This window comes from Bos javanicus, chromosome 11 (genome assembly GCF_032452875.1).
Source record: "Bos javanicus breed banteng chromosome 11, ARS-OSU_banteng_1.0, whole genome shotgun sequence".
NCBI lineage: Eukaryota > Metazoa > Chordata > Mammalia > Artiodactyla > Bovidae > Bos > Bos javanicus.
In genome coordinates this window covers 4,781,892-4,807,025 of record NC_083878.1, presented here as the reverse complement: position 1 = coordinate 4,807,025, position 25,134 = coordinate 4,781,892, and the positions used below count along the sequence as shown (strand labels likewise).

At 45.6% G+C, this 25,134-nt stretch overlaps 1 protein-coding gene across 4 annotated transcripts in view; it reads left to right on the top strand.

Annotated features, from left to right (window-relative positions):
* Nucleotides 1–9,919: 9,919 nt before the first annotated feature.
* REV1 (REV1 DNA directed polymerase) overlaps nucleotides 9,920–25,134 on the top strand; it is an 83,122-nt gene continuing 67,907 nt past the window's right edge. For 2 of the 4 annotated variants that reach the window (XM_061431654.1, XM_061431652.1), the window contains exon 1: nucleotides 9,921–10,094. The gene's annotated coding sequence lies outside the window, so the exon portion shown is untranslated. Of the gene's footprint in view, nucleotides 10,095–25,134 lie in introns of all 4 variants that reach the window. The other 2 variants (XM_061431655.1, XM_061431653.1) reach the window with 2 other exon arrangements.

The following is a 25,134-nucleotide window of genomic DNA, read 5'->3' as shown; positions in this document are numbered from 1 at the left end:
GATGATATCTTAGGATGATTCATCTGAAACTAACATGTGGGAGGGGCCAGAGAAAAGGGCAGGGTGATTTTTTTTTGGAAGCAACTGTGTGAGTCTGAAAGGAAAGGAATGAGCTAAAACTACAGTCATCGCAATAAAGACGAAAAGAGACAAGGGACACTTGGAAGAAAAGTTGTTGGGAACTGAGTAATTATCATTCTTTTATCCAAGCAGCCAATGCCTGCAGGACACAGTGCTGATCAAGACAACCAAATCTCTTTTCTCAGAGAGCTCATACTCCAGTGAGGGCAGTGAGATGGAGACCATTTGGGCATGAAATAAGAAAGGAGATGGACAACAGAGCCGGGGATGTGATGGAAAGTGGACGGACAGCGTGGTGGCAACACCTTGGGCAGGCTGGTCATTGGGAAGGTCACTCTGCCAAGGTGAGTGATGAACTGGGGCCTGAACGGGAGGCAGGAGCTGGTCACACAGGGAGCTTGGAAGGAGTATTTTGGACAGAGGGACAGATAAGGGGGAAGAGCCAGAGATAGAGTTGAGGAAAGGCACAAAGTTTGATGCAGAGTGGTGGGTGAAGTAGAGAGTGCCCCAAAGTGACGCTGCTGAGGAAGCAGGCCAGTGACCTGGAGGCCAAGAGAAGACTTTCACTGCAGAGCGGAAAATTGCACAGATGCTGCTCGCCCCTAGAGCCCCTTTCCTCCCCCATTTCTTCTTTCCTGCTGCCCTTCCCATTTCCTTCTGGGGATCTGGGCTCTCTGAGCAATGGTGTTCTAGCTCCAGGACACTGATGAGCCACCCTCCTACCTCTTCCTGGCTCGTAAGGGGGCCAACTTGCTAGCCTCTGGCTCAGCATTTGAGATGATCTCCCCTGCAGGAATTTCAAACACTCCCTACTAAAAATCATTGTGCACAGAACCAACCCTCAGCTTTACTTCATCATTACAGAAGTAACCTCCAGAAATGCCCAAAGTTTGGTGATGGATGGTTAAGCTCTTGTCTGAAATTGAGACCAAATGGTGCTTTTCAAAATTCAAGTTGCTTTTCCATAGCTTACCTTTAATTAGCTCATTGGTTGGCTTGTGCTGGGTCTTCATTGCAGCACGTAGGATCTTCAGTTGCAGCATGAGAATTCTTAGTTGGGGCATGCCAGATCTTTAGCTACAGCACGTGGGATCTAGTTCCCTGACCAGGAATCGAACCCATGACCCCTGCATTGGGAGCTTGGAGTCTCATCCACTGGACCACCAGGGAATTCCCTCCATAGCTTTCTTCTTGGCCATTTTCCCACAATAGAGTTTGCATTTGCCTAAACTATTGTCTGGGCTTCCCAGGTGGCTCTAGTGGTGAAGAACCCACCTGCCAATGCAGGAGACATAAGAGAAGTGGGTTTGATCCCTGTGTTGGGAAGATCTTCCAGAAGAGGGCATGGCAGCCCACTCCAGTATTCTTGCCTGGAGAATCCCCACGGACAGAGGAGCCTGCTGGGCTACAGTCCATAGAGTTGTACAGAGTCAGACACGACTGAAGCGACTTAGTGTGCATGCACGCAAACTATTGTCTGTTGTGACTTTGTCTTTCAGTTGTTTTTTTGTTGTTTTTCCTTCAAGGTAACTGTGCTTCTTCCTCCTCTAGAATCTTCACATTGGGTGGGTTTTGTTTTCAGCTTGTCTATGTCTCTGTTTCTTTGCTGGACGCCTTTGAGACAATACCGTCTGAGCTTGGTGCTTTGCCTGCTGAAGTGCATCCGCCTGTTAATAACCATTTCTGCCAATGCCCTTTCGCTCAGTCTCCTCCTGAACATCAACTGTTGTTCCTAGATTTTGGCGATTCTTCACTTCCCTCTGTGTCATGAAATTGTCTTTTTAAAAACTAGTCTTTATTTCTTTTGTACTCTGAGCCACTCCTCCCCCCATGCAAAAACATTTGATGTCTTGTATATGTGGTTTAAAAGCCAATGATTATGAATGCTGCTTGCAATATTGAGCCTCTTAGTTTTTTTTTAAATCTTTCTTTGATTAAATTCATATAATGATGAATTCTGCTTGTCTTTTATAATCCTCTTATCTCTATTCTGACTTCCTCTTGTCCTTTAAAAAAAAAGAGAAACAAAAGCCTCTCTGTTGTTCTTTGTATCCTTAATTGAATATATTTCTTAACCATTTTAGCTTTTTAAAATCATATTCAATGAATTGCATTCTTTTGAATATTTTGGACTGGATAATACAATCATCAGTCCAATTCACTTTTTTCAGTTTTTAAAACTTTAAAATGAATGTTTTCCAAATTTATGGTTACCAAAGGAGGAAGATTGGAGGGAGAAACTGGGAGTTGGGATTGACATATACACGCTACTATATCTAAAATAGATAACCACCAAGGACCTACTGTACAGCATAGGGAACTATACTCAATACTCTATAGTAACCTATATAGGAATAGAATCTGAAAAAAATGGATATATGTATACATATAACTGAATCACTTTGCTGTACGCCTGAAACTAACACAGCATTGTAAGTCAACTATACTCCAATATAAAATAAAACTTTTTAAAATATTAGGGTTTTCATAGGGTGTTAGAACTAGGGAAAACATAATTTATCACAGTCCACTCATTGAACAGACCAGGAGTTTGAGGTTTGGAGAAGCTAATCTATTTGTCCAAAATTAAGTGGCTCATTTGGAGAAGGCAATGGCACCCCACTCCAGTACTCTTGCCTAGAAAATCCCATGGACGGAGGAGCCTGGTAGGCTGCAGTCCATGGGGTCGCTAAGGGTCGGACACGACTGAGCGACTTCACTTTCACTTTTCACTTTCACGCATTGGAGAAGGAAATGGCAACCCACTCCAGTGTTCTTGCCTGGAGAATCCCAGGGACGGGGGAGCCTGGTGGGCTGCCGTCTATGGGGTCGCACAGCGTCGGACACGACTGAAGCGACTTAGTAGTAGTAGTAAGTGGCTCATTGGTGCTGGTGTCAGAACCAGACACCTGGTCCCTATCTGCTGGTCCAGTGATGTTTCTATAACAGAACCGAGTCTCCATTTAAAGTGGCATCTGTGTTTGAATACCATTGGCCTAAGTCATCATTTTCACAACTTGTGGATTAATTGTTTTTCCTCCAGTATTTAACACCTACAAAGGGGAAATCATCCAATAAAGTTCAGAAACAGACTCAAGGTCCCTGCAGGTCCCTGGACTCATTGTTGACAGAGTGGGCAGTGGAAGTCCCTGTGCTTTATTCTCAGCTTTCCTGCCGATATGGTATATAACTTCAGTTGTATTTTCCCTGTGGGCTTTCCTAATGCGATAGATTCCGGTTACAGACAGACCCTAAGAAAAAACCTCATCTAGGACAGTCTAAAAACAAGATATACAGCATCATTTAGGACAGTCACTTTGGGCAAGTGCACTTACTTTTCCTCCAAAAATGTGATCTTCCCACCTCTCTTGCTAATTAAGAGTACATTTCTCATCCTCTCCCACTAAGTCCAAGACTCATGGCAGTTTAGAATGTCCCTTGGGTTTGCTTACTGTTCTAGTGAGGGGACGGGGGACTGATCAATTATGCCTGAGTCCTTATGTTGTTTTCTCCATATGGCGGCACATAGCGAGTCCCTGAGATCAAGTTCTGCTAAAGTCCAAAATCATGGGAATTGGCTGGTCCCCAGGAAAGTTGAGTTGAGAGCTGTTGGTCCTAAGCCCTGACCTTGGTTCTTTGTGATGTTAGTAGGGAGAAAAGCTTTAACTCTCCAAAGACAGTCTGATCAACCTTTCTGTGACCAGAAAAAATCTGTGAAACACAGATTTTAATCTTAGTATCCTTGGAAGTGTTAGTCTCTCAGTTGTATCTGACTCTTTGTGACCCACGGACTGCAGCCCACCAGGCTCCTCTGTCCATGGGATTCTCCAGGCAAGAATACTGGAGTGGATTGCCATTCCCTCTCCAGGGGATCTTCCCAACTCAGGGATCGAGCCTGGGTCTCCCGCATTGCAGGCAGATTCTTTACTGTCTGAGCCACCAGGGAAGCCCTTGGCTGCTAGGTTTATTGAAACCAACTTGAGTCAACTCACACTTGACAGAGAAATCAGCTTCTAGGACACAGGCCTATCCCAGAGCTGGGGCTGACAAGGCCTGGAAAAGCCCTGAGAGGAAGCCCAGGAGGAGTTCTGTCCACTGCAGCTGCTTTGCTCTGGGAATCTGCTCTGGGAATCCACAAGAGGCTTCCTGGCACCCAGCCCAGAAATTCCTCAGAGGCTGTGTGTCACCTGGAGATACCCTTCCTCTGTTCTGATTCCAAACTCCCTAGCTGGGACCCAAGATAAATAGAGGTGGGGTACAATTACATGGTTACAACCATTTGCATGGTTCTTTGTGACTCTAACCTGAGAATAAATGTTCATGAGGGCACACCCTCAATTTCAAACATGCACAAAGACCCACACACACTCACACTCATTGTCTAAGGAAACACTCCTTGTAGTTTTAAATGGTGTCAGTTCAGTTGCTTAGTCATGTCCGACTCTCTGTGACCCCCTGGACTGTAGCCTGCAAGGCTTCTTTGTCCATGGGATTCTCTAGTAAAGAATACTGGAGTGGGTTGCCATTTCATCCTTCAGGTGATCTTCCCATCCCAGGGATTGAACCCAAGTCCCCTGCAGCTCCTGCACTGCAGTCAGATTCTTTACATGCTTTTTTTTTTTTCCTGGCTGGTATTCAGTGGTAGTATTCCCAGGCAATTCATAAATAAAATACATTGCTCCATGCACAAGGAGATTTAGAGAAAGGGAAAGGAAGAAAGCAGGAAGAAAATCTATCACTCAGATTATTGATCGATCTCAGATAGAAAACACAGGCTCTGAAACATCTGACACAAACATCAGGAAGGAACAACTGACCTAAGCAAACCAGAAAAATAATCATTCATTAATTTTAAAAATAATTCAATGTGACTTTCTGGTTTGAGCACACATTATTTCTTCCAAATCTCACAAAAAATGACCATAAAGAGATTTTTTTAAAAAAATTGAATACAGTTGATTTACAATGTTGTGTTAGTTTCACGTGTACAGCAAAGTGATTCAGTTATATCTATTCTTTTTCAATTTCTTTTCTATTAAAGATTACTATAAGATATTGAATATCTTTCCTTGTGCTACACAGTAGGACTTTCTCATGTGTCTATTTCATATATAGTGGTGTGTATCTGTTAGTCCCAAATTCCTAATTCATCCTTCCCCACCTTTTCCCTTTGGTAACCAGAGGATTGCTTTCTATGTCTGCGAGTCTGTTTCTGTTTTGTAAATAAGTTCATTTGTATCTTTTTTTTTGTAGATTCCACATATAAGCAATATACTATGTTAACCATTATAGGTTGTTACAAGATATTGAATAAAGCTTCCTGTGCTATACAGTAGGTCCTTGTTGGTTATCTATTTTATATATAGTAATGTGTATCTGTTCATTCCAGCCTCCTAGTTTATCCCTCCCTTGCCTTTCTTCTTTGGTAACCGTAAGTTTGTTTTCTGTCTGTGAATCTTTCTGTTTTGGAAATAGGTTCATTTGTATCATTGTTTTAGACTCCACATACCAGCAATAACATGTGATTTTAGTCTTTCTCTGACTTCACTTAAGTGTGACAATCAACACCCAGGACTGGTCTCCTTTAGGATGGACTGGTTGGTCCTGGGTGTTCATTGGAAGGACTGATGCTGAGGCTGAAACTCCAATACTCTGGCCACCTCATGCGAAGAGTTGACTCATTGGAAAAGACCCTAATGCTGGGAGGGATTGGGGGCAGGAGGAGAAGGGGATGACAGAGGATGGGATGGCTGGATGGCATCACTGACTCGATGGATGTGAGTCTGAGTGAGCTCTGGGAGTTGGTGATGGACAGGGAGGCCTGGCGTGCTGCGATTCATGGGGTCGCAAAGAGTCGGACACGACTGAGCGACTGAAGAGTGACAATCTCTAGGTCCATCTGTGGTGCTGCGATGGCATTATTTCGTTCTTTTTATGGCTGAGTAATATTCCACTGTATATATGTACCACACCTTCTTTATCCATCCCTTTGTTTCCATGTCCTGGCTATTGTCAATAGTGCTGCCATGAATATTGGGGTGCATGTATCTTTTCAAATTAAGGTTTTCTCCAGGTATATGCCCAGGAATGGGATTGCTCCATCATATCATAGCTCTATTTTCAGTTTTTTAAGGAACCTCCATACTGTTCTCCATAGTGGCTACACCAATTTACATTCCCACCAACAGTGTAGGAAGGTTCCCTTTTCTCCACACCCTCTCCAGAATTTACTGTTAGTAGATTTTTTATGATGGCCATTCTGACCCATGTGAGGTGGTACCTCGTTGTAGTTTTGATTTGCATTTGCCCTTTTCTTCATTATACTTGTGTTGCAAAATCCCTACCCAGGCCAGATGCAACCCCCTGCCTCCTCTAAGCCTGCACCTGAACACCTCGGCTATTACAAGTCCTCCTGACTGCCTCCCAAACCTATTTTCCATGCAGCAAACAGAGTGACTTTCTAAGGCCACGCTGTCCCTTAAAGCCTTTAGGATAGAGTCAAAACCCAGTCATATACTTTATGGGGCCCTACCCTGCCCTGACCCCTGCTTGCCTCTCCAGCCTCCTTTTTCAGCACACACCCCACCCCCCACCCATGCCCCTCTGTACTTCACCCTTGGCAGTTTCTGGAATGTTCTTTGTTCTCCCTCCCTTCTCTGCGTTTACACGTGTTGCTCCCTCCATGGGCAGTGGTATCCCTCATGTCTCTCAATCCTTCCTGGGATGTCATTCTCTCTAGGAAACCTCCCAGACACCCTTCCTGTGTGCTCCATGGACTACCCTCTGGCAGCAGCTCTGAGCCTGTACAGCAAGTATGTGGTGTTTATTTGCTTCCCTTGCTACACGGGGAACTTTTCAAGGGCAGGACGTGCATTATGTTCACTATTCACACAAGGGTGACTGGAGTTCAGAATGCTCATCAAAAGTAATTATTGAATCATCTAGAATTTTGTGAACTATGTTATTTAAGTATGTTGGATGTATTCCAGAACCCCTCAGATACCAAATCCCCAGAGGCTCAAGCCCCTTATATAACACAGTGTGGTACAGTCAGGCCGCTGTATCCACAGTTCCAAATCTGATGGATTCAGTCAGTTACAGATGGCACTGTGTGCGCTAAGTCGTGTCTGACTCTGCAACCCCATGGACTCTAGCCCACCAGGCTCCTCCGTCCATGGAATTTTCCAGGCAAGAATACTGGAGTGGCTTCCTGACCCAGGGATCAAATTTGCATCTCTTGAGTCTCCTACATTGGCAGATGGGTTATTTACTACTAGCGCCACCTGGGAAGCCCAGTTACAGATGGAATTCTGCCCTTAAGCAGGGCTGATACTGTACGTATCTGCCCATGGTGTGTGTTTACTCTGTAAAAACAGATACTGTGTTTAGAAGAATTAAGTAAGCCAATTCTGGTTCCATTTTCCTCTCAAAATTTCTATGGGCTTGTGCTCCTTCTTACTATTTTGTCTTTTGGCATAAATTGCCTTATAACATAAAAGCATATACTGCCTTATAACAATTAGTAAGATCACTCTTTCCTAAGAGCAAATACATGAGTTACAGTGTGTATTTCACCCAAGGGACTTGACTACAGATCTTTGTTTTTTAATGGTTCCATGTTCTTATTTTCTGTTTTTGGCATGTGAGAAAACAAGGCATGTGAGAAGACTAGATGTTTCCAAAAAGAGTTTACTGCTGGATATGGAGGTTAAAAGATAGCAGGGTCATGTCCTTATCCAGGGCTGTCCCTACAGGTGTCAGGGGTCTGCACTTTCATAGGATCTTGAGATGGCATTAATATTAGACCTTTAAAAAATGATTTTTAATAAAGTTCAGAAAAGAGGAGTAAGGTGCAATGCACCCAAAGGGCTTCCCTATGTGAGAGTCCTGAGTGGCCTGCTCAGCTGCTTTTACCCAAAGGTGAGGCTAGCTCTCCTTAGACAGGGAAAAATAGTCCTCATGAGAATAAATGAAAGTAAATGAATGAACAAGTGTAGGTGACTGGATAAAATTGAAATAGAAGGGTCTTTAGGCACTGTGTAATATATTATTGTAATATTATAACATAACAGAATATCCTAGACTGGGCAAAAGAAAACTTTGGCAAAATTGTACCAAAGGATTCTGTGGTTTGTGTATATCTGCATACAAAATGTGTAGGTATAAAACATACGTTTATCTATTCTTTATCTCTCTTTTTAGCTTGTTTAGAGAGCACACTGATTTTTCTCCCTTGTTATTGGAGACTGCCTACCAATTTGCACTAAAATGCAGCTAATATCATTTTACTATATTCTATAAAGGTGTTGCTGAGGTCAGTTATCTCAATGTCTGTGTTTCTTTCTTGAGAAAATAGAGGGGAAAAAAATCTTTGACTTGGATAGGAGAGAATGGGGAAGAAAATTGAAATATAAGAGTATTTTTCCTGTAGAGTTCACAGGTCATTCTTCAATTTGAAAATCGAGTTTTACCATTTCATGTTAATAGAATACCGACATTCATAGATTTACATTAAAAAAAAAAAAACATAATAAGGGGCTGACACTGGTTTTCTGTGGCATCTCATGAGGTGATAACCTGATGTTACTGCCAGTACCTGTTTGTGGTCCTGTTGAAATGATGCCGTTTGTATTAAATTATGACGTCTCAGAAGAACATTTTCAGCAAGGTTAGACAAGAATACTCAAGTTGAAGTGCATTTATAGAAGTCTATAAAGTAGTAAAAACGAAGGGATTGAAAAAAGAAACAAGTTATTTGAATACTGGCTGAATCACCAGTAAACAAGCCTCTGCTCTGCAAAATCAGTTTTGAGAAGAGTACTAATTGTTTCCTAAGCACTTGCAAATTCTTCAAGTCTTCAGGTAAGGGAATAAATGGACAGTGCTGAGCCTTTGCTGGGAGGTTCGCTTCATGCTTGTGCGTTGCAACAATAAAGACTATTGTAATGGAGATATGGGATGATCTCCTGGCAAACCAAAATTGCCAAGAGGGGGAAAATGGTCCTTATGGAACAACTTGTCTTTTGCCAGAAGGTCCTCAATTATAATTGTATTTAGGCATACATATTATTTTTTTGGACAGTAGTATCAAATTGCTTTCGCGTGTAACCCCAGCGCTGCATGTGAGATGGGCCACCTGCCGCAGGTTTACAAAGATCCAGGTGCAATGCAGGGCGAGCCTGGTCGCGCAGGGACCAGTGTTCGAGCCCCCAAGGGAGCTGGCAACGCTCACCCCCGGCGGCGCAGCGTTCCTTCCCACTAACCTCCGTGGGCCCTGATCCCCGGTCGCCCCCTGACACAGCAAAGTGTCAGTTCGCGAGTATCCCTTCCGTCACTAGATGTCACTGTGAGTCAACGGCTAGTGGCGGGGGACCCCGGCGTTTTACGGATCTTCCAGGGTTTCCAGCATGGTCAGTCCCTGTACTTGTGCCCTCCCAGACCGGGGAGCGCAGAGCCGGGCGGGGCCTCCAGGAGGCCGGGACGGCTCCGCGACCAAGCGGGAGGCGAGCCGGGTTCGGGGAGCAGGGCTGGCGGCGCGATGCGGAAGGCGGGCCCGCGCCGCGCTCCTCTCCGCCCCCGCGAGTCAGATGGTCAGGTGCCACGGAGGCGCGGCCCGCTGCCGGCCGGCCGGGGACGACAGGGGCTTGGCGCCTGCGGTTCGCCATCGCCCAGGGCAGGGCTCCACGCGGGCGCGGGCGCCGCGCGGGGCGGAGCGCGAGCAGCCGCGGGCGGGGCGGGGCCTGGGAGCGCGCCGGCCGCCGGAGGGGGAGGGGCGGGGCGGGGCGGAGCCGCGGCGCGCGCGCCCGCTGGGGGGGAGGGGCGGAGCAGGCGCCGAGCGCGCGCAGGCCGGCCGCCGCGAGCGTGGGGCGAGCGTGGACCGCGGCGCGGCGGTGCGACTCCTTCGCCGGCCCTCCTCCCCGCCCCCGGCGAGGGCACCGTGCGGCGGCGCCGGGGCCCGCGAGGCCGGAGGAGGCGGCCGCGCCCGGGCATGGTGGTCTGGGGCAGGGCTGAAGGTGAGCGACCCCGGGCCGGCGGCGGGGGGGGGGGGGGGGTGGGAGCGGCCCCGCGTCGCCCGGCGCGGCGGCCTGAGGCGGGGCGAGGGCGGGCGCGCCGGCCCGGGCCCCGCGGCCGTTGGTCTCGCGGCCTGGGCGGCCCGCGGCGCCCGAAGCGCGGCAGCTGCCGGGTTATGTAACGCGTGACCTCCCCTTCCCCCTCCGCCATGGCGCGGCCGGCCCGCCGCCGCCGCCCGCGCTCGGCCGCCCGCGGAGGCGCCGCGCCGACGACCCGCGCCCGCGGCCCTCTCCGCCGCGCCGGCCCCGCTCGGACCGCGCCGCAAACTCCCGGTTGCTGCGCCGGCGCCGCGCCGGCTCTTCAGCCCCGCGCCATTCATTCGTGCGCGCGGGCGGCCGGGCTCGGAGCGTCGCGGCTGGCGGCCGGGGCCCCGCGCCGGACCCTCCGCCCGGCCTCCCGCCGTGGCGTCACCCCCTCCGCCCCGCGGGACCCGGGAATCGGCGTCGGACTCTGCGAAGGCAGTTTTTACTCACTTGTTTTTCCTGCTTACTTATCTGTTGCCTTAATACGCAGGCACCTGTCCCCAACTGTCCTGACAAGCGCCCCTCGCCCACTGCACTCCTTGTGAAATGATTCAGCACCTGTGTGGACGGAGAGGGGCATTTCCCTACACGTTTCCCTGCTCTTTACTGCCGAAACTCATTTGGGAAAGAAAGGTGTTAGTGTATCACTCCTTAGTTGACCCCCCGCCCCCGCCTCTGACTTAAAAAAAAAAACCAAACAAACAGATTGCAGGTGTTGAGTCTACTATTTCTGCCTTCCGCATCTTCAGGTCACGTCCAGCATAGAGATGGTATCATTTAAATGAGAATAACTAGACTAGCACGTACCATAAAAGAGCTTGTAACTGGCTGGTAAGGACTTTATGTAATTCTGATTGTTAATTCTGTCTGTCTGCCTAGCCTGTCCACTATAGTCTGCGAGAATTAGCCTTTTCCTCTTTAGTGTGGAACGTAGGTAACCTTGAGTACCGTCTACCTGCTTTCCAAATTTCCATCTCTGCTTTTGTACATAGGCTTGTCTTAGCCGAGCAGATGCTCCTAGAGTCTTGCCCCCTCGCTGTACTTCCTAGACTCTGGGAAGCTTACCTGTGTGTTACTGGCTCAGTCGTGTCCGACTCTTTGCGACCCCATGGACTGTAGCCCGCCAGGCTCCTCTGTCCATGGAATTCTCCAGGCAAGAACACTGGAGTGGGTTGCCATTCCCTTCTCCAGGGAAGCTCACCTAGAGTCCCTCTTTTTCCAGCAATCCTTCCCTGATCTAGAAGGCTCTTCATTCACTCCTTAGGCTGTTTGCCACTTCTCAGATATTATTGATGATTTTCTTTTTATTTGCATCCTGTCTTTAGCTGTAGGTCTTTTGAGGACAGAATCTGTACCAGACTTTCAGAGAACATTACTCCTACTTCATGGTAAACGATTGATACTTAAGATATTTTTTTTTAAAGGTGGGAATCTTTATGATTAATTTCTTTGAAATCTCAAGCAGAAAATACTTTTTCTAAGTAATGTATTTGAAAATGTAAGATCACTTCATCTTCTGCATTCCCATCTTCAAAACTCAGATTCTTCATAAACCCAGCCCCACCAACAAAAAGGTAGTCAGTAAGAAGAAGCTAGAAAGATTACATGTAATATATATTTTATAGTCCTGTCTTTGATAGCTGCTGTAGTAGACAAGAACTTCAGAGTTAGATGTAGACTTAAATCCTGGCTCTGCCTGTTATTATCGTGGACAATTTAAGTTACTGATTTCTTGGATTTTTTTTTTTTCTCTCATTTGTGTAATGAAGACTTCACTTCCTACGTTGGGTATCTGAGGATTAAATGAGTTCTTAAATGTAGGGCATCTAGTGAGTCCCTGGTACATAGTGGTGCTCCCTAAATACATGTTATTCCCTTTGGTGTACTTCATTGCAGTCCACAACCTGTTAATAGTATGAGCTGGGATGTGCTGAGACAAAGTGTGAGAAGAAAGCTGATCAGAAGAGCTACCACTTCTTGTCTCCAAGTAAATGAACGAGCCCTGAACTAAAGAGCAGTAAAGCTCTTTCTGCTTCTCAAGAATGTATGGGTGTGTGTGGCATATGATAAATCATAAGAGTATGTTTGTAAGTGAAGGAAATACCTTTTAACCTTTTTTTCCTCCTATAATAGTACCCACTAAAGCATTAACATGGATATTTTTAAAAACTGATTTTTTTTCAAAATCAAGTCGGGAATGGGAGATGAGGAAGGAGGAATATTTTAGAGTCTTTTTCAGGGACGATTAGCTTGCATGCTGTTCTTTTAGTGTCTGCTTCTGCTGCTAAGTCACTTCAGTCGTGTCTGACTCTGTGCGACCCCATAGATAGCAGCCTACCAGGCTTCCCCATTCCTGGGATTCTCCAGGCAAGAACACTGGAGTGGGTTGCCATTTCCTTCTCCAATGCATGGAAGTGAAAAGTGAAAGTGAAGTCGCTCAGTCGTGTCGGACTCTGTGCGACCGCATGGACTGCTGCCTGCCAGGCTCCTCCGTCCATGGGATTTTCCAGGCAAGAGTACTGGAGTGGGGTGCCATTGCCTTCTCCCTTTTAGTGTCTACTGATAATACGTGGATCCTGGTCTTGGTTCAGGCATCTCAGATGGTTGTGACGGTGCCTTCCCCCGTGACCCTGTTTCTCTTGGTCTTGCTGACTGATCCCAAAGTAAAAAGAGTGGTCTTTTTAAAAACATAAATCACACCGTCACTCTTCTTGATCAAAATCCTCCAAAAAGCTTCCTGACACCCTTAGAATTGAATCAGAACTTTTTGCCATTTCTTGAACAAATCACGCTGTTCCTGTCTTAGGGATGTTATCCCTGCTGTTCTTTAAGTTGGCCTACCCCTTCCTCCTGGTGGTGATCTTGCCTTGACAGATGTCTTCCGTTTGTTGCCTAGATGTTATCACATCAGAATTATCCCTTCTCTTACCCCTAAGATGAAGCCAGCCCCTCTCTCTGTCACTTTCAATTCATTGTGTTTGTTTTCTCTTCCTGGCATGTATTAGGAGATAAGATAACGCTCTTCATGTATCCGTTTCCCCCATAAAACTTGTTTGTTCCAAGACTACTTCTCCACTGGAGGGCAGAAGTCTTGTCTGACTTGTTTGTGGCTCTGTCCATGGTGCTTAGAAGGGTGCTTGGCACACAGTAGGCTCTTAGTTAAACCTGTTAAGTGAATGAGTGGTATATAGTTGATGTAAACATTAGTTCTGGAGTCAGACAGCCTGGCTCCTACATTTACTGATTGTGTGGCTTTGGGCAAGTGAATATCTTTTGGTGCCTTAGTTTGCCTTCCCTGGGACAGTAATACCTACTTTATAGGATTATGGTAAGAAATAATCAAGTTAATATATATAAAGTGCTTAGAACGGGCTGTTTCACAGTTTTGAAAGCCAATACTTGAAAACATCTTTGAGTATTCACTTAGGATTTTTGTGTTTTTGCATGAGATAAAAATGCAGTTCATCCAGTTTTATCTTTATTTTGCTGAATTTTTCTGGCTACCAAAGTTATATTTATGGAACTCCTTTTTAAAATAAATACATTTTATGGATGTCTAGAACGGATTTAAAAAGTTAACTGCTGAGAATAGTGACGAGTATTTGGTCTTTAGGTGTAAGTCAGCTTTATTCTTAGATCTGTGGAAGATGCTAAGAGTGATTATCTCAACAGTCGTCCACTGGAGTGGCTTTTATATCTTTTCCTTTGAAGTTCAGCTGGAGATGTGATTGTGGTGTTGAAAGGACTTACTGGAGGCTGAAGACAGGAAAATCCTTGAGATCCAGTTGAAGTACAAGTCTTGTAGTTGGGAAAGAGGAGATGTTTCACCATCTTTAGTGTGTTCAATTTCTGCCTTCTTTCATGATGGGTTCCACACCCGAAAAATGTGTTTGTTTCTTAGATAGAGCTTACAGCGTGCTCAGTCGTGTCTGTTTCTTTGCAACCCCATGTACTGTATGGACTTGACAACCTCCAGGCTCCTCTGTCCCTGGAATTCTCCAGGCAAGAATACTTGAGTGGGTAGTCATTCCCTCCAGAGGATCTTCCTGACCCAGGGATTAAACCTGTGTCTCTTGCTTCTCCTGCATTGGCAGGTGGATTCTTTACCATTGAACCACTTGGGAAGCCTCAGTACTATACTGAAAGCAAAAAACAGAGTGGCTGTGAGTGTATCGGTGGTCCATCCTCAGGACTGGGTGACCAATTGGGAAATGTGGAGCCCCAACCTGGCGTCACCAGAGAGTATCCCACTGGTGTCTGTGGCTCCAGGAGAGGCCAGAAGGGCAAGTGTGGCTTCTGTTGAGCGTGTGTCACTTGGGCATCACCATAAAGTCGAAAAATTGTAAATGAAAGCACTCTAAGTTAGGGACCATCTGCACTATACTTAAATGTCTGTGTTTTATAAGTGTGAAGTGTTTTAACAGGGTGACGATATGCAGAATTATTAACTCATTAAAAATGAGTCAAAGCATCATGTGTGTCCCGGTAGGTCAGCTCTGTAGTTAGTTTGAAAAGGCTTAGCATGTCGTAGATGTGAAGCATTAGATTTAGGAAAACGTTACTAGCTTTAAAGTTGCTTAAGGCTAAAAATAGATTTTCATGAGGCAGGTAAATACATGTGTTTCTGTTAATTGGGGTGCAAGCCTTTATTATTTTTGTTTTTAGTAAGGAGGGATACATTGGTGTAGCACAGTTTTACGCCATGGTAAGCTTTAAGGATTTTTGACATCACCTTGTGGCATTTTTAAAATTTGAAGAGTATCTAAATTCTAAGTTGCTGACTTGTCAACACTTAAGTAGATTCAGAACGCCAGTGCTAGAATGAACCCTGAAGGTTCTGTAGGCCATGGCCCTGTATTTTCCTAGAGAAAAAATGAGACCCAGAGAATTATTTGATGATCGAGGAGAAATAGAACTAGAATCTAGGGTTTTGTTGGGATTTTTTGTGTGTGTATTTAAATTCTAAAGCCATTTTTTCTCTGGTACTCTAAATTTCCCCCTTCATCACCCAGAGAAAGACCACACTGTATGTTTAGTATCTTAGGTTCAAGAGGGTAGAGTTGAATGGTATATTCTGCCATATGCGTCTGGGATGGTTTGAGAAACTTTTTAAAGACCAATGTGGTCTTATTCTTAAATTAAAAGATTAGTTGGGGATGGGCATAAAGTTGGTTTTGATGTAAATAGTTTTTGCTTGAGCCCAGTATATGAGTAGGCAAAATGTTGCTTATTGTTCTCAATCATGCCTGATCAGAATCGAGGCTAAAATGAGCTCTTGGGAGGTTTAATCAGAATATAATAGCTGAATTTCACATTTTCTAAACTCCATCATGGAACAACAGACTGGTTCCAAATAGGAAAGGAGTACGTCAAGGCTGTATATTGTCACCCTGCTTATTTAACTTATATGCAGAGTACATCATGAGAAACGCCGGACTGGAAGAAGCACAGCTGGAATCAAGATTGCTGGGAGAAATATCAATAACCTCAGATATGCAGATGACACCACCCTTATGGCAGAAAGTGAAGAGGAACTGAAAAGCCTCTTGATGAAAGTGAAAGTGGGGAGTGAAAAAGTTGGCTTAAAGCTCAACATTCGGAAAATGAAGATCATGGCATCTGGTCCCGTCACTTCATGGGAAATAGATGGGGAAACAGTGCAAACAGTGTCAGACTTTATTTTTCTGGGCTCCAAAATCACTGCAGATGGTGATTGCAGCCATGAAATTAAAAAACGCTTACTCCTTGGAAGGAAAGTTATGACCAACCTAGATAGCATATTCAAAAGCAGAGACATTACTTTGCCAACAAAGGTCCATCTAGTCAAGGCTATGGTTTTTCCAGTGGTCATGTATGGATGTGAGAGTTGGACTGTGAAGAAAGCTGAGTGCCAAAGAATTGATGCTTTTGAACTGTGGTGTTGGAGAAGACTCCTCAGAGTCCCTTGGACTGCAAGGAGATCCAACCAGTCCATTCTAAAGGAGATCAGTCCTGGGTGTTCTTTGGAAGGAATGATGCTAAAGTTGAAACTCCAGAATTTGGGCCACCTCATGCGAAGAGTTGTCTCATTGGAAAAGACTCTGATGCTGGGAGGGATTGGGGGCAGGAGGAGAAGGGGACGACAGAGGGTGAGATGGCTGGATGGCATCATGGACTTGATGGACGTGAGTTTAAGTGAACTCCGGGAGTTGGTGATGGACAGGGAGGCCTGTGTGCTGCGATTCATGGGGTCGCAAAGAGTCGGACACGACTGAATGACTGAACTGAACTGAACTGAAACTCCATCATTTCTACACTTGAGATTTAAAATGCTTTTCATTGAATTTCTCAGTTTTATAGTAAACTTTATATGACTTACTGGCCATTTATTGATATTTTAAGCCTTTCAGAAATTTAAGCTGAACAATCATGAATTTTAAAAATATTTAAATAATTTCTTCTTTAATATTTTTGAGCATGTAACCAAAAAGTCCCTTTTTGTAATGCTTTAGGCCTTAAAAGGGCCTCCCTGGTGGCTCAAGACGGAAGACTTGGGTTCGATCCCTGGGTTGGGAAGATCCCCTGGAGGAGCCTGGCAACCCACTCCAGTATTCTTGCCTGGAGAATCCCCATGGACAGAGGAGCCTAGTGGGTTACAGTCCAAGGGGTCACAAAGACTCAGACACAACTAAGTGACTAAGCACAGGCCTTAAAAAGTGCTTTCACTCGACTTTTCCTCATTTAGCCTCTGTTAAGTCCTGAGACAAGGGGCAGGGCTGTATGTGCTGTTTTATGTGCACCATGTGGTTTTGGCTCTTAACAGCCCAGCGCTGGGGCAGCCAACCTGACGCCACAGGTTAAGGGCATCAGTCTCCCTTTTTTTCAGATGCCAGCTGCAGGCTTTGGGGCTTGCAGGTCCCCTGCTCTTGTGACCACCTGGCCCTGTATTTGGGCGTTCCATTGCCTCCTCAGATTTAATCATTTGTTAGAATGACTCACAGCACTCAGGAAGGTGCTGTACTTAGAATTAACATTTTATCATAAAGGATACAAGCCGGGATCTGCCAAATGAAGAGAGGCGTGGAGAGAGGTCTGAGAGGGTCCCAGACCCGGTGCTTCCCTGTCCTCAGGACTCATCCTTCTACCCCGTCAGTTTGTGATTACCAGGGAAGCTTACCTGCATCTCAGAGTCCAGAGGTTTTATTGGGGTTTTATTACATTGGCATGATTGATTGAATCATGGACCACAAGGTCGAATTTCCTTTACAGACCCCTCTTCTTCCAGGAGGTCAGGCTGATGGCATGTGGCTCAGAGCCAAGCCTCTAATCACTTGGTTGGCCTTTCCAGCGTGGCCTCCCCATCTTGAAATAAGGGGCCACCTGGGAGTCACCTGTTTATATAAAAGACGTGGTCCTGGAGGTCCACCGTGGATAACAAAGAGACTGCTCTCAGCTGTGAAATTCCAGGGGTTTAGAGTCTCCCAGGAAGCTGGGACAAAGGCCAGCCAGATTCTTTCTTAAAGAATAGTAGCTAAAGAAGTGCAAACAGATGCGCTGTTGGTACAACTCTGCAGTAGTAACTTGGAGATCTCCAGTAGAGTAGGCTGCATTTGAATATATTTATGTATGTAGAAAGATCCCCTTCTATTGAAAAATAGCATTTTCTCTTATGGAAATAATGACATTTGAAACCTGGGTTCATTTGAGTTAAGTACTTTTTATAAATTGTGTTGTAGGTAGGGTTATAAACTACATGCCTTTTGGTATTTTAAAAGCACGGTAATTTGGACTCTAAAAAGTTTACTCTTGGTTTCTTTTTGAATTTGTAAATTTAATTTTAGGTTATTACTATTGTTAGCTGAAAAGAGACCTAAGTCTGTGACATGGGATTCTTGTTACTGAGGGGAGGTGGTGGTGGTAGAGTTGTAAAATCTTGTAGCCACTTAGTTGGCACTTTGAATTTTAGATCTTGAGTTGAAGTTGCTAGGTTTACATTGTTGAAGGTTAATTTTTTGGCATATTATTTATGCCCAATGGAACATCTTATTTTTGATTGTCCCTTAAAGGTTATTACATCCTCTTGGAGCTCACTGGAGGATTTCTCAGAAATAGAATCTGTTAACACAGGCATATGCTATGCTATGCTAAGTCACTTCAGTCGTGTCCGACTCTGTGCGACCTCATAGACGGCAGCCCACCAGGCTCCCCTGTCCCTGGGATTCTCCAAGCAAGAACACTGGAGTGGGTTGTCATTTCCTTCTCCAATGCATGAAAGTGAAAAGTGAAAGTGAAGTCGCTCAGTCATGTCCGACCCTTAGCGACTCCATGGACTGGAGCCCACCAGGCTCCTCCATCCCTGGGATTCTCCAGGCAAGAGTACTGGAGTGGGGTGCCATTGCCTTCTCCTAACACAGTCATAGAACCTAAATAAACTGTCTTGAGGAAGATTTCTAGTGTCTTACGATGAACATAGTAGCTTGGTAAAATGTCCTGTCATCCTAGAAAGTACTGGAGTTGTTTGTGGTTGTTTTTAACATAGGGAATTCTTGTCACAAAGCAAGAGAAAAGAGGCCAGAAAGTAATGCCATGGCTGTTCTAAAACACTCTGTTTTCACTTGCAGCTGCGTTAACATAAGGGTTTGTGAGAGAAGAGGTTTGTGGCTGATGGCGCTGATAGCAGATCTAGACTCAAGTGGGCCTGCCTTATTCTTGAACTGCGGCCGCTCAGAAGGGCTTGTTTCTGGTGTGTGGCGCATGTCTGCCGTGTGAGTTCGGAGTTCTAACGCTTTGTGGGTGGCAAACATGAGCTCTTGGTCTAGAGGAGGCTCAGGAGCCGGACCCTTGCCCCTGCGTGCAGTCATTGCCTCCCCCATCGTTGATACTCACAGGTTCAGTGGTTCAGAGGGTAAAGAACCTGCCTACCGGTGCAGGAGACTAGGGTTTGATCCGTAGGTTGGGAAGATCCCCTGGGGGAGGGCATGGCAAGCCACTCCAGTATTCTTGCCTGGAGAATCGCATGGACAGAGGAGCCTGGCGGGCTACAGTCCATGGGGTCACAAAGAGCTGGACATGATTGAGCGACTTTTTTCTTTCCTTCACTTTCACAAAGGCAGGTTCAGACTTCTGATGATTTTGAGGGCCTACTGTTTTATTCCCTTACCTGCCTTGTTCATCTACCACTGGCTCTGTCCATGTGTCAGCCCCAGAATGTTGCCTTGAAGAGCTTTTTTTTTTTTTTTTCTTGAAATCGCTCTTTGATTCCCCTCGGCCTATTAAAATCTTATTCGTTGCCCTCAGCTCAGATCCGCCTTTTCGGTGAAGTCTTGGATCTAGTCCCCAACAAGAGAGCTGCCTCCTGCTGTCTTCTTGGGGGTCCGTTGCTTTTTGTCGGTGCCGCTAATGTTGGCTCCGGTATTGCAGGTCTGTGCAAATCATTTTTCTCTAAAAGATAATTTTGAATTGTGGTTTACACTTTATTCATCTTGAAAACTGCAAATTACAGTAAATATTCAGTGAACATGGAGTAAACTATTGGCTCAGGCCTGGAATCTGGGGGGTGAGGTGGGGGGGGAGGCGAAGGACAGGAAAGATCTTGTTACCCGTAATCTAAGCCAGACCGCCTCTTGCTGAGCTGCGCTTACTCTGTTGTGAAGGTCTTTCTGCCGGTGCACGTCGTCACGGCATTCTTCCTCCTTGGTACTCTGTCTCAGCGCCTCGGAACTTCGCTGCACTTGTCTCTGTCCCGTGACCACTCTAGGTGCACTGTAGGCAAAGCTGGTGCTTTTCAAAGCCTGTGCCTCACACCAGCAGCGTCACTGTTCCCGGGAGCTTTTTAGAAACTCAGGTGCCCGGCCCCACTCCTGACCTGCCTACAAAGTGAGCAGCTTGCAGTTGGGGCCCAGCATGTGTGTTAACACGCCCTCCAGGAGCTGCTGGTGAAGCCCCACTGGGAGCACAGGCCGCCCTCTTCTCTGGCGGGACGCCCTTTGTTCTCCGGCTGAGTTCGCCCCTGCCTTCTGTGGGGGCCTTGGGAGTCCTTGATTTACTGCAACCTTGAACTTCCTCCAGGTGTCCGTTTGGCTTTCCTGTGAGACTGGAGCTTCTCCTTAGTGAAATCACTCCTCGCTGACTCTCTTTTCTAAAATCATATCATCTCCAGAACATTCTTTTCCTTGGTGTCTTGATCCCTACTTTTGGACATGCTGACTTTGAGAAGCAGGTGGGACCTCCTAGTGGAGATACTTTAATGAGCAGTTGGAGTTCACCAAGTAGAGGGAGGGCATTAGGAAAAAAGTTAATGTTGCTACACCCTTGAAAACCAGAGGCGGCGGTTCTTTGTACTTTTATTACCACCGTGTCTTCGTTTGCTTTTCCTTCTATGGAAATCTGTAATTACAGGGAAGAAAATTATTAGTGATTCTTTTAGAACACTTTGTTTTCAAATGACTGATTTTGTTAGATCCATCATTTGCAGGGGGAAGGAAATATATTTTCATTGTTGTGACTAACCCAGAGGATAAGAGAGAAATTTGTTATATTGGATGGTTTGAGATAGAAAATTTGCTTTTAGCAAGATCAGCCTCAAACAGGACATTACAAGTATCTGTTACCCACTTTCAGTTTGAATACAGATTTCCCCTGCTGGCTGAGTAGAGTGTTCCTGTGAAACCTTTCTTAAGCTGAAATGGCCAAAAGCAAAGAAACAGTTACTGCAGGACTGTCTTGCCAACGGGTGCAAAATATAAACTGAGGTGCAGTGCAGATGCTCACAGACCCAGTGGCTCGGCCCAGCACAGCGGGGGCTTGACGCCGTGACACTGCGCGTGCTTCCTGGAGAAGGCGCCGGGCAGCGCTCACGCTCTTGGTAACGCTCCTGGGTGCACGCTCCCTTGGTAACAGGCTGCTGCGAAGCAAGCCAAATGTGGCTTTTGCTTTCCCATCTTTTTGTAAAAGTGAAAATCCTCTTGGGGTTTCTTTTGGTTAGCAAAAACATGTACTGATGTAGGTTTTTCATAAGAGTAAAGTGGTGCAAAGTAAACTTTTGAAAAAAGGGGGCGAAACCTGTATATCCATAAATTGTAATTCTCTGTCTTATTGCTTGTCTCTCTTTATTTCTGTGCAGTTTATTGAAATAATTGCTTCTGAGTCATAATACCCAAACAATGAAATGTAGGTCCATTCCTTAGGGTGCAGGGTAGCGAGGGACCAGGGTGCGAGGTTGTGGCCAAGACTTAGAGCAGAGTGATGTGGGCGATGACAGAGGATTAACAGCTCTCTGCCCTGTGATGGCGGCAGGGCACAGCTGATGGGCGACTGCTTGTTTTAGGTCATTGAGGGCCCAGGTTCCTTCTGTTTTCTTAGCCATCCCCTGTCTTTGTTCTGTTGGTTGAAGCTCGGTCACCTCAAAGCTGCATTCCAAAAAAGAGTAAACAACTTCTTTTCAGAAAAAATGGCACAGATTTTTGTATTCATTACTCTGCTCTCATCTCACCGGCCAGAGCTTAGTCACATGGCCACTCCTGATTCAAAGGAGCTGAGGGAATAGAGCCTCCCTTTGCAGCCCTGCTCACCGCTAAGATGGGTTAGGAGAGGTGTTCTTTTACTAAAAGAAAGAATGAATACTGGGAGGCTGTTGTCATTCTGGCACTCCAGAGTTTGGGGGTCCCCAGAACCACCCTCAGGGGCAGTAGCTCAGAGCTCTTGGGAGCTGTTGCGGTCGTCGTGGTGGAGACACTGCAGTGAACAGATGCAGGTTAGCCGTCCAAGGGCGTGGGCCACACAGGGGAGTTCCACGTGGAGCGTTGGATGCACCGCTGGAGTCTGAGGTGGGGTGACTTCTGTTAATGACAGTTGACAATACCCAAGAAGTATTGCCAACCAGGGCAGCTCACCTAGTGGCCAGGGTTTTTATTGGAGTTTGGTCAGATAGATGAGGTTGCCCTTCTGTCTCTAGCCCCTCAGAAGGTTAGTGACGCGTGGCCTGAAGCCTCCACCGTAAATCTTACTGTTAGATTACCTGAAGTGGCTGTTAACCCTCAGGTAAAAGGAGACATTTATCAGCAGGGCAAGCCAGGGGCAAAGGCCAGACCTCTCACTGAGCAGGCATCATTACTTACTGTTAGAGCCACATCTGTGCGCAGCCTTTGTTTCCTGGACGAATAAACAGAGTAGCATAATACGTGTGCTTTCATCGTAAAAGCCTTTTTCATAAATGGATAGATGCACAGAATCATAATTTTTAAAAACTGTAAGAGACTAGAGTTGGTCAGGCCCCTCTCTCTCCACAGATACAGGAGCTCCTGGCGGCTTGAGGCCAGAGAACCAGCCGCAGGGGCGCTGTTCCTGGGCCTCTGCCTCTCGTGACCGCGGACACACGGTGGGGTCTGGATGCAGGCTGTTCGTGGGGCCCGGTTCCTGCTGCAGTCCTGTCACCTGTCCGCCAGCTGCCGTTTCTGACCCGGACGGTGCCAGAGTCGAAGCATCTCGTGTTGTGGAACCGTGTTAGGCTGGTTCAGTTCAGTGGGAGTGCTGTTTTCAGAAGGTTGTTACGTTAATAGCATTGTTCATTTCTCCATTGGAGATTTGGAGACGTGCATTTGTACAAGATGAGAGTGGTTTTGCACCACAAACCGGCCATACAGCCTTATCAAACATTTTAGCCCTTTTACCTAGAAGGCGCCTATGTGTGAAATAATCAGTATTTGGCCTCCCTATTCCATAGATGTATTGTCGAGATAAATAGGAGATGTACAGACCTCCTTGGGAAAAGTAAGACACTGTGGAAATGCAGTGGTAAGATACACTGGTGTGTTTAAATTTTTAACATTTAAATTTAACAATTTAGCATAACATTTAACATAACATTGTTCAACATAACATTTACATTTCAGTGTTAAAAATTTAAGGAATACTGAAGAAATAAACAGTGTCAACAGGTGTGTTTTTTTTTTAAGAAGGTGGAAATGTGATAATTTTCCCTTCCCTTTTTTGCTCCCTGTAGTTTCTCAGTTTTCTGCAGTAAACATACAGTGCTTTTACATAGAAGGAAAAACTGTTTTTGAAAATGGACACCTAGCACAACTGAATACAAGCAACCTGGGGAAGTGGTGTATAAACACAGACCATGAATTTGGAGGGCAGTAGAGGATGCCTTGAGAAAAGACAGAGCAGGTCCACTTCTTGAAAAGGCAAATGGCCCCACACATAAACAGTTTGTTGTTTAGAGAATGCTCTGTATACTGTAGCCACTTTTAGTGATGGGTTACAGTTTTTTGAAGTCTGTGTGTGTTTGGTGTTGATCAAACTGATATCTTATAGTACAGGAATTGTTTCATTGTACATTAAAATAACTGATAATAGGAAAATCTTTCAGTGTACTGAAGGTGAAGAGACCAGGTTAAAAAAAAATTTTTTAAGAGTTCTGTTAGATTAAGAGTAATATCTGTTCTAAATATCTTGATGTTTTATTTTTGTATATTTTTCAAAGGTATTTTAAATGTATGAAATACATGCTGTGTTAGAATATAAACTGTCAGCTCAATTTAGAATCCCTAAAAGCCAGTATTAGAACTTCCCTGGTGGCTCAGATGGTAAAGCTTCTGCCTACAGTGAGGGAGACCTGGGTTCGATCCCTGGGTCAGGAAGATCCTCTGGAGAAGGAAATGGCAACCCACTCCAGTACTCTTGCCTGGAAAATCCCATGGACTGAGGAGCATAGTAGGCTTGGGGTCGCAAAGAGTCGGACACGACTGAGCGACTTCACTTCACTTCAAAAGCCACTATACGGTGAAGACAAAAGAGTGTTACAAAGACATAAAAATGCCCTGCACATAGTTATTTGATTTTTGTTTTTAATACATTGGTGAGAGTCTCTTCAAAGTCGCAGCCTGACTAATGTGTAGGTGGGTCTAGAGCAAAGTTCTGCTTCCCTGGGTTTTGAATTCCAGGAATCTCCATTGTGCTCTTATAACCTCAGTGATCTGAGAATGATCATAGCCTTAGACAGTGAGGGTCTCTATGGTTGAACAGAAACAAAACAAAACCTCAAAACAGCTCTTTGGTGTTGAAGGCTTTCCCATTTAAGGACAAGCGAGAACCCGTTGGAGCTACTAGTTGAACTTCGTAGTGACTATCCCATCTGCTCGTATTGTGAGGACAGTACTCGGTGGTGGCGGTGGTGGTGTTCAGGTGCTTAATCGTGCCCAACTCTTTGTGACCCCATGGACTGCAGCACTCCAGGCTTCCCTGTCCTTCACCATCTCCCAGAGCTTGCTCAAACTCATGTCCATTGAGTCGATGATGCCATCCAGCCATCTCATCCTCTGTTGTCCCCTTCTCCTCCTGCCTTCAATCTTTCCCAACATCAGGGGCTTTTCTAATGAGTGGGGTCTCTGCATCAGGTGGGCAAAGTATTGGAGTTTCAGCTTCAGCATCAGTCCTTCCAATGAACACCCAGGACTGATCTCCTTTAGGATGGACTGGTTGGATCTGCTTGCAGTCCAAGGGACTCTCAAAAGTCTTCTCCAACACCACAGTTCAAAAGCATCAATTCTTCAGTACTTAGCCTTATGGTCCAACTCTCACATCCATACATGACTACTGGAAAAACAATAGCTTTGACTAGACGGACCTTTCTTATCAAAGTGATGTCTCTGCCTCTTAATACGCTAGCTAGGTTTGTGATAGCTTTTCTTGCAAGGAGCAAGCATCTTTTAATTTCATGGCTACAATCACCACTATTTGCAGTGATTTTGGAGCCCAAGAAAATAAAATCTGTTACTAGTTTGATTTTTTGCCCATCTGTTTGCCATGAAGTGATGGGACCAGATGCCCTGATCTTAGATTTTTGAATGTCGAGTTTTAGGCCAGCTTTCTCACTCTGCTCTTTCACGTTTATCAACAGGTTCTTTAGTCCCTCTTCACTTTCTGCCATAAGGGTGGTGTCATCTGCATATCTGAGGTTATTGATATTTCTCCTGGC